Raw genomic sequence first — 10,611 nt, forward strand, 5'->3', positions numbered from 1 at the left:
TGTAGAAGCCAGGGAACAGACTTAAAATAAGACGACGCGTAAACCAAAACCACCCAAACGAGGCTATCTTTTATAGCATTTTTTACTAACCTTGGGCGTTACTGACTAATCCGCCAGTTTCAAATCGGCGCGTGGTCCATTGCAAAATTCGTTCTAGTTACATTCTGATTTCTATGCTGCAGGGTTTTATCGAAATGTTGCCAGCTGTTCGATAAATTTAAATATATATATATTTACTGAGATCGATATTGTTCTGGCGGTCTCGCCAAACATAAAAAGTAGTCATCTAATCTCCTATCGCCTTCTATAATTATGTTTATACCATTGAGTTAGGAATATTTACTCTAGATTCTTGAACACTCAATTGATATCCGCTATAGTGTCTCGGTTGGGACCAATTTCTAGAAACACTTACGGCGGCTGTCACCTATTTTAGAAATAATATATTTAAGCCACCGGCTTAAGTTATTCTCAGTGTTTCTAACCGCTGGCGGTACATGACGACACCGTACAAGATTCCATACACGATTCCAAGAAAGTGTTCCGGCGAATTATCAATTGGATACAAATTTGATACAATTTTATTTGATCAAATTAATTTGGATCAAACTTGGATTCAATTCTTAGTTAAAAGATTTTTTGGATCCAAATTTGATACAATTTTATTTGATCAAATTAATTTGGATCCAAATTTTATCCAATGCTATTTGATCAAAACAATATAGATCAAACTTGGATCCAATTCTTAGTTAAAAGATTTTTGGATCCAAATTTGATATAGGTTTATTTGATCAAATATATTTGATGAAACTTGGATCCAATTCTTACTTAAAAGATTTTTTGGATCCCAATTTGATACAATTTTATTTGATCAAATTAATTTGGATCAAACTTGGATCCAAAGCTATTGGATCAACCCAATTTTGATCAAATTTGGATACAGTTCTTAGTTAAAAGATTTTTTGGATCCAAATTTGATAAAGATTATTTGATCAAGAAATAGTTGATCCTTATTTGATCCCTTCAGGATATAGCTTGATACAAATTGGATCCAATGTCCAAAATTGGATCAAGTCATTTTCGAAAGGGATAACAATGTACAATTGAATTAAACCCTTTTCACTGTACAAGTTTGTCAGTTGAATATAATACAAAGCAAATTTTGGTTTATAATTTTAACGGAATCGCGCCGATTTTAATTAAAGGATAGTTTATCGAAATTTTGTTAAAAGAATATTCCCTAATTTCCCGCCGCCGTTATATCGAAAATTTAGTTGATTCGGGATTGCCAGAACTTTAATGTTGTGGGCGAGTGATTAGATAATAAAATGGCAACCAGAATTATGCAAAATTTCAAATGTTTATTTTTATTCAGAACAGTCTATGGAACGTTCTAGATTTAACTTTCATCAATAACCCAACAATATATATCCCTCCTACGTAATTGTACAGAACTGGTACTCTAGTGTCTAAGACTAGATGTGTCTTAGTTCATCGTTATTGAAAAATAAACCAAAACACACTTACACTTAAGTAAATATTATAAATTATACTGAGTAATTTTAACTAAATCCAAACTACCTTACTATAAACTCTTGTCTTAATTAACAGCTGAGAGCTGTTCGCTACTAATTACTTCCAATCTACCTAATTAGCCTCACAGTTTGAGTTGATAATTTCAAAGGTTTAATTAGGTTATTCCAATTCAGAAAATAAAATCAATCAATTTTATCTTACAGCTGACTTGAGTTAGTTAACAATTACTTTAACACTTTCAGTCTTAAACACGCACTGTTCATACACTTAAGTCCATTCATTCACGTTCCAAACTCGAAACACAATTTAACTCTTTTCTTGGCCGAAGACCGAACATACCAATTAATACCGCAAAGTTACCTTATAACTTTTGACCAACACCAGGACCCCGTCCTGTAGTAGTTCGTCTGACAGCCAAGAACCAAGAAAGACTAAAACAACTTAATATACTTCTATTTGGTGTTTTTTAGACCCGTCAAGATTTGACTAAAGTTCGAAAAATTGAAAAGATTATATTTTTTACCCGGTTTGATTGATAGTTCTCCTCACGGTGGCGCTATATTATTACTTTGATATAGTTTCCGCGGGAGTTTTGAATAATTATAATTTTTCTAAGCGTTATTAAAAGTTAAAAAACCCGCCTTATCATAATGGTTTCTTTACTTTTTATTTTCCTAAAGGAAGTCAATGGCTCGGCGGTAAACTATCTGCATTGTAACCATGCGACCCGAGTTCAATTCCTGAACACGATCAAATACATTAAAATACTCAGATTTTTAATTAAATATAATATTAATATAATTTAATTATAAATATTTAATTAAATATAAGATTAATATAATTTAATTATAAATATTTAATTAAATATAAGATTAATATAATTTAATTATAAATATTTAATTAAATATAAGATTAATATAATTTATAAATATTTCATTAAATATAAGATTAATATAATTTATAAATATTTCATTAAATATAAGATTAATATAATTTATAAATATTTCATTAAATATAAGATTAATATAATTTATAAATATTTCATTAAATATAAGATTAATATAATTTATAAATATTTCATTAAAAATAAGATTAATATAATTTATAAATATTTCATTAAATATAAGATTAATATAATTTATAAATATTTAAAATGATGTCGAATAAATTATAGTACCTAACGTTATAACTTTGTAAATGACTTTCGCCAAAGCTGTTTTTTAGAAAAACACCGTAATTTAACAAGCGTTGGTGGCTGAGTGGTTAGAGTAAATCTCTTGCACGAGGCAGACCCGGGTTCGATTCCCGGCCGGCGCCAATAAATCGCAAATTGATACTAAGACGAATACCGTGAACAATTGGTGGAAACCCTGCCATTGGACGTTGAGAGGTTGCATAACACTCAGCATTCGGTCCGTCCCAAAGTGATTAAGTAGAAGCTGGAGAGAAAACGCCCGTACAAACACAACATGCTCAACATCTACAACCATCATAACACAGACAAACCACAATCTTTACACCCACTACCGACATAACACGAACTCAACATGCACAGCCATCAAAACACAAACACAACAAACTTAACACTCACAACCGTCATAACACGAACTCAATATTCACAACCTACGCATAAACATTACAAAAACGTAATACACCAAACCGTCACGACGGTGAGTGAAAAAACACCATCCAAACCAAACCGCAAATGAATCCATTAACGCTCACCGTCACACGTTGGTTTTGCCAACCCTTCGACAAACTGCGCAATGATTAACCTTTGCACGGAAAATGCGAACGCGTTCGCAGGACAGACAGACAGACACGGTGATTGTAATACCCCTCCAGGGTACAAAGTCCCCCCGGAGAGGTAAAAACGTTGTAAGCGGAAAATTGAAATCGGAAATTTTTATAATAAAGAACCTTATAAGAAGCACTAAACATTTTTGATTAAAAAATAAAGAACTAAAGACTTAACTTTTATTGTAGAAAATTATTGTGTATCAATTTTATAGGTGTACGCATATTAACACAGAAAATAGATTCTGAAATTGTTTAAAAAGAACATTTTGAGCATTTTTTAGATTATCTTTGTGCGTGTAAATTAACGACATAAACGACGAAAAATAATTTAAAAAAGAGAAAACATATTGTTAATAAAATCATTAAAAGTGCCGGTGTTAAAAGTATGATTAACAAAACGAGCACTTTTACCTCAAGGGTCTTTTTCGATCTGACAAAGAATCTACATGTATGTTTACGCGACGAATAGTATGATTGGCCTTGAATAAACTTCAATTTTTATTTACATGCATTTTTAACTGAAAATTATTAAACCCTCATAGTTCGAGCTCTACACATCTTTCGTCTAAATTTAAATAACCCTGTTTTTTTATAAACCACCGTTCAACAAATTTCTTTGGAAAATATAACCCTGTTCTTTTTCAAGTTTTTTTTTAAATGTCACGTTTAATCAACATTTCTAAAAAGCTAGCTTGTTCAAACTCTTCTAAAAATTTTATAGTATTATCTAATTTGTTAAGGATTTCTAATAATTATTCCAATTATTATTAAGCCTGGATCACAAGATACCATTTTGTCGCAGACGACCACTCGCGCGACAATTATTCGAAAATCGCGTCGTTTGAAGGGTTTTAAAATTCGCATGCGACAACGACCTAAAATAGGTAAGAACCTATTTTATTGCGCACGACTGGCAGCTTCAGTAGTACTAAATGAAGGAAAAGCTTCTGTGAGGCCAAAATTTATTTTAACGCTCGGGACGGGGTTTTTGCCATTGTTTTTGGTGGTTTATGGCGCACTTGTCCAGGGGAGTCCGCTGGGCAGAACAGAAATGGCGTTTATTCTTCACTTCGCACGCAGTATTATAAAGGTTTATTGGTTTAATATCTACGTATTTAAAATGTGAAGCAAGTTTGCAGCACTGAACAAGAGGAATAATTAATTATTTTTACGCGGAAAGCTAATTTCTATGGAAAGACCACCATCCGAGTAATTTTAACAAAAATAAACGAGAATTTGTCTTTCGATAAGGATATTTAATGCTACTTCTTGTTTCTTTAAAGGGTGTGGGCACCTTTTTGTTATTGGCTTTAGCAAACGCATGGTGTGAATGAAATTTAGACACAACCGGGCTTAGAGTCGCAAGCGGAAACGAATCGCACGCAACAAAAGGATATCGTGTGAACCAGGCTTTAGAATATTAGAATTTCACCCAGCCAAATGAATTTCAGGCAATAAAAGCCGCCAGATGGGGCTTTGAGTATTAACCTAACAGATTATTTTTTTTAATTTTTTAATACCCAAAAATATATCATAAACGTAGCGAACCCAGAACTTGATACGTGTTTTCAGAGTCTACATTGTTGAGAATAAACAATAATTTTCCAGAATCCAACTAATTGTAAAGAATATATGAACTCACCACCATCACGATAAATCTGAAATGGGTACAGCAAAAAGGATTTATAAAATTAAAAGATTGTTGAAGGGTTGTTTATATGAAAAAAAAAAACAAAACAGAATGTATAGAGTACGAATTTTGGGGGATTTAGAAAGTTATGTTTGTATGCATTTAAGGTCAAACATACTTTTCGTCGCTTAAAGCAAGATTCTTTGAGATATCGAAAAATGCTCTCGAGTCGAAAGCCCTCGTTTTGTTAATCGGACTATATACACCCACCCGCATTAAAAGATTTTAATTACAAGCCATGTGTTTTCGTTTTTTTTTTCAATTATAGTGTACACCTCCATGTACCTTAAAAAACCTGCAAGGGAAAAATTGCGACGGGCTTTCGTTTGGCCATGGCAACCGATAACGTTTTTGACAACATGATTTGGAATTATTTCTATTGAAAATAAAATGGGAATCTGAAGGATTTTAAGGGTTTTAACAAAGTGTACAACACCCATGTACAAATATCATCTTATGTTTTCCTTTTCAGCCTATATATAGCGGCCATTTTTATTATCTTTCATTACTTATATTCGAAAACGATGCGCAGTATTAGTTACATGTATATAGTACACAAAAGAGGACTATTTTATAATAATAGTTTTACTAATTAGAAGGATAAACTTTCAACGATTGTCAGTACACTATAAACACTTAAATTTTTTGAATATAATAAAGTTCGCGTTCGGTCTTGGGCGAGTACGCCGCCGTTCTCGCACACTTATACAAGTGTGATTATTTTACACGTAATTATTGTCAGACTTAGTCTAATTTTGAAATATGTACTAGACAGTAGACAGTGTACTTTTCCACTTAGTAACCATAAAACAAGTTTTAATAAAAATTAATATTCAATCATAACATTAAAATATTGTAAAATCACCCCCAAAATATAAGAATATTATCATATATCTAATCAAATTTAAATTAAATGCCCTATATGTTCCTCAAGAGCTGATAACACACTAAAGACAAGTGGTATTATGGCTCTAGTTTAAAAAAATATCAGTTCATAATAAAGGTGATATAATTCAAATACCTGAAAAATTTAAATTTTACAGTTTAAATCCAATAGTGTCCTTAATTTTAAATATTCCATTACCTTTAAATTTCCATATAGCTTATTTTACTCTTAACAGAATAAGAAAGAGCATCTAGAAATACAATGAAAACTGCCATGAGCATGAGATTTATTTTAAGACCAAGGGTTAAACAAATGTAATTATATTCTTATGAAATTGTAATACCAACTGCAGTATAATCGATTTTTGATAATGTCGGATCTGAGATAAATTTTGTAAAGTACGACTTGTATACTGCAAATGGTAAACATTATGTAACAATGCGTTCTGCGGTTTGGGAAGTTTGAATTAAATTCTACTTCAATAATATTATATTATTAAGAAAATAAAGTGAACAATTGGTTACAAATTTATCGTCCTTTAAATATTGAGCCTTGTCTATTAAGGGAAATTTATCGGCGTTGTCAACCTGGCGCGCCAATCAAACGAACATCAAAATTAATTATTTCAAAATTACGCGCCAATTACGCGCTTTTACGCGCCATAAGTTTCAAATTTCGCGCCAGATTGGAATTTCAAGAAACAGGATTTGAAACTTGGCGGGCTAAGTTGACGCCAGCTCGCCAATAATTACAAATTGCAAAAAAAGATAGCACATAATTAGGCGCCCATTTCGCGCTATTGTGCGCCACTAGTTTCAAATTTTTCGCCATAAGGGTTCATGACTTATAACACATTTAAAAAATTTTAATTCAGTGGCAAAACTCATGAAAAAAAGGAAAGATATTTCATAATATCGCTCGAATTATGCGCTATTGGGCTCCAGCAATTTAAAATTCAAAAACATTAAATTAGGCTAAAATACATAAGTTTAATCATTTTTGAAACCAGACTAGACAATTTAACAAAAATTACAAATGTCACAAATTTCTATGTAACAAACTTCTTTATATGAAAAAAATTACGCGCTATTACGCGCCAACGATATTTTATTTCGAAACTTTCTACATTTGTCTCAAAACCAATTTGAAACCTGGCGAACTAACTTAACGCAGAATGACAATATCAATAATTAGTTTCCCAAAATAGCCTATAATAACGCGCCAATTACGCGCTATTAGGCGCCACCACTATTAAATTTGGCACCAACATGGAAATTAGGTATAATTAAAAATAGTATCTTAACTTGTAATACAGAAGCTTAGTAAAAATAATAAAATATTATTTTATTATTAAGTTTCCCAAAATAGCCTATAATAACGCGCCAATTACGCGCTATTAGGCGCCACCACTATTAAATTTTGCGCCAACATGGAATTAAGGTAATAATTAAAAAAAAAATCTTAACTTGTAATACAGAAGCTTAGTAAAAATATTAAAATATTATTTTATTATTTAGTTTCCCAAACAAATCTATAATTACGCGCCAATTACGCGCCAATTACGCGCCAATTACGCGCCACCACTATTAAATTTTGCGCCAACATGGAATTAAGCTAATAATTAAAAATAGTATCTTAACTTGTAATACAGAATTAAGGTACGTAAAAATGGTAAAATATTTTTTTATTATTTAGTTTCCCAAACAAATCAATAATTACGCACCAATAACGCGCTATTAGGCGCCACCACTATTAAATTTTGCGCCAAAATGGAATTAAGGTAATAATTAAAAATAGTATCTTAACTTGTAATACAGAATTAAGGTACGTAAAAATAGTAAAATATTTTTTAAATATTTAATTTCCCAAAAAAATCTATAATTTCGCGCCAATTACGCGCTATTAGCCGCCACCACTATTAAATTTTGCGCCAACATGGAAATTAGGAAATAATTCAAAATAGTATCTTAACTTGTAATACAGAAGCTTAGTAAAAATAGTAAAATATTATTTTATTATTTAGTTTCCCAAAATAGCCTATAATAACGCGCCAATTACGCGCTATGAGGCGCCACCACTATTAAATTTGGCGCCAACATGGAATTAAGGTAATAATTAAAAATAGTATCTTAACTTGTAATACAGAATTAAGGTACGTAAAAATGGTAAAATATTTTTTTATTATTTAATTTCCCAAACAAATCTATAATTACGCGCCAATTACGCGCTATTAGGTGCCACCACTATTAAATTTGGCGCCAACATGGAATTAAGGTAATAATTAAAAATAGTATCTTAACTTGTAATACAGAAGCTTAGTAAAAATAGTAAAATATTATTTTATTATTTAGTTTCCCAAACAAATCTATAATTACGCGCCAATTACGCGCTATTAGACGCCACCACTATTAAATTTGGCGCCAACATGGAATTAAGGTAATAATTAAAAATAGTATCTTAACTTGTAATACAGAATTAAGGTACGTAAAAATGGTAAAATATTATTTTATTATTTAGTTTCCCAAACAAATCTATAATTACGCGCCAATTACGCGCTATTAGGCGCAACCACTATTAAATTTTGCGCCAACATGGAAATTAGGAAATAATTAAAAATAGTATCTTAACTTGTAATACAGAAGCTTAGTAAAAATAGTAAAATATTATTTTATTATTTAGTTTCCCAAACAAATCTATAATTACGCGCCAATTACGCGCTATTAGGCGCCACCACTATTAAATTTGGCGCCAACATGGAATTAAGGTAATAATTAAAAATAGTATCTTAACTTGTAATACAGAATTAAGGTACGTAAAAATGGTAAAATATTTTTTAAATATTTAGTTTCCCAAAATAGTCTATAATTTCGCGCCAATTAAGCGCTATTAGGCGCCACCACTATTAAATTTTGCGCCAACATGGAAATTAGGAAATAATTAAAAATAGTATCTTAACTTGTAATACAGAAGCTTAGTAAAAATAGTAAAATATTATTTTATTATTTAGTTTCCCAAAATAGCCTATAATAACGCGCCAATTACGCGCTATTAGGCGCCTCCACTATTAAATTTGGCGCCAACATGGAATTAAGGTAATAATTAAAAATAGTATCTTAACTTGTAATACAGAATTAAGGTACGTAAAAATGGTAAAATATTTTTTAAATATTTAGTTTCCCAAAATAGTCTATAATTTCGCGCCAATTAAGCGCTATTAGGCGCCACCACTATTAAATTTTGCGCCAACATGGAAATTAGGAAATAATTAAAAATAGTATCTTAACTTGTAATACAGAAGCTTAGTAAAAATAGTAAAATATTATTTTATTATTTAGTTTCCCAAAATAGCCTATAATTACGCGCCAATTACGTGCTATTAGGTGCCACCACTATTAAATTTTGCGCCAACATGGAATTAAGGTAATAATTAAAAATAGTATCTTAACTTGTAATACAGAATTAAGGTACGTAAAAATGGTAAAATATTATTTTATTATTTAGTTTCCCAAACAAATCTATAATTACGCGTCAATTACGCGCTATTAGGCGCAACCACTATTAAATTTTGCGCCAACATGGAAATTAGGAAATAATTAAAAATAGTATCTTAACTTGTAATACAGAAGCTTAGTAAAAATAGTAAAATATTACTTTATTATTTAGTTTCCCAAAATAGCCTATAATAACGCGTAAATTACGCGCTATTAGGCGCCACCACTATTAAATTTTACGCCAAAATGGAATTAAGGTAATAATTAAAAATAGTATCTTAACTTGTAATACAGAATTAAGGTACGTAAAAATAGTAAAATATTTTTTAAATATTTAGTTTCCCAAAATAGCCTATAATTAAGCGCCAATTACGTGCTATTAGGTGCCACCACTATTAAATTTTGCGCCAACATGGAATTAAGGTAATAATTAAAAATAGTATCTTAACTTTTAATACAGAATTAAGGTACGTAAAAATGGTAAAATATTTTTTTATTATTTAGTTTCCCAAACAAATCTTTAATTACGCGCCAATTACGCGCTATTAGGCGCCACCACTATTAAATTTTGCGCCAACATGGAAATTAGGAAATAATTAAAAATAGTATCTTAACTTTTAATACAGAATTAAGGTACGTAAAAATGGTAAAATATTTTTTTATTATTTAGTTTCCCAAACAAATCTTTAATTACGCGCCAATTACGCGCTATTAGGCGCCACCACTATTAAATTTTGCGCCAACATGGAAATTAGGAAATAATTAAAAATAGTATCTTAACTTGTAATACAGAAGCTTAGTAAAAATAGTAAAATATTATTTTATTATTTAGTTTCCCAAACAAATCTATAATTACGCGCCAATTACGCGCTATTAGGCGCCACCACTATTAAATTTTGCGCCAACATGGAAATGAGGAAATAATTAAAAATAGTATCTTAACTTGTAATACAGAAGCTTAGTAAAAATAGTAAAATATTATTTTATTATTTAGTTTCCCAAACAAATCTATAATTACGCGCCAATTACGCGCTATTAGGCGCAACCACTATTAAATTTGGCGATAACATGGAAATTTGGAAATAATTAAAAATAGTATCTTAACTTGTAATACAGAAGCTTAGTAAAAATAGTAAAATATTATTTTATTATTTAGTTTCCCAAAATAGCCTATAATAACGCGCCAATTACGCGCTATTAGGCGCCAC

Source organism: Leiobunum rupestre, chromosome 3 (genome assembly GCF_980474605.1).
Source record: "Leiobunum rupestre chromosome 3, qqLeiRupe1.1.hap1, whole genome shotgun sequence".
Taxonomy (NCBI): domain Eukaryota; kingdom Metazoa; phylum Arthropoda; class Arachnida; order Opiliones; family Sclerosomatidae; genus Leiobunum; species Leiobunum rupestre.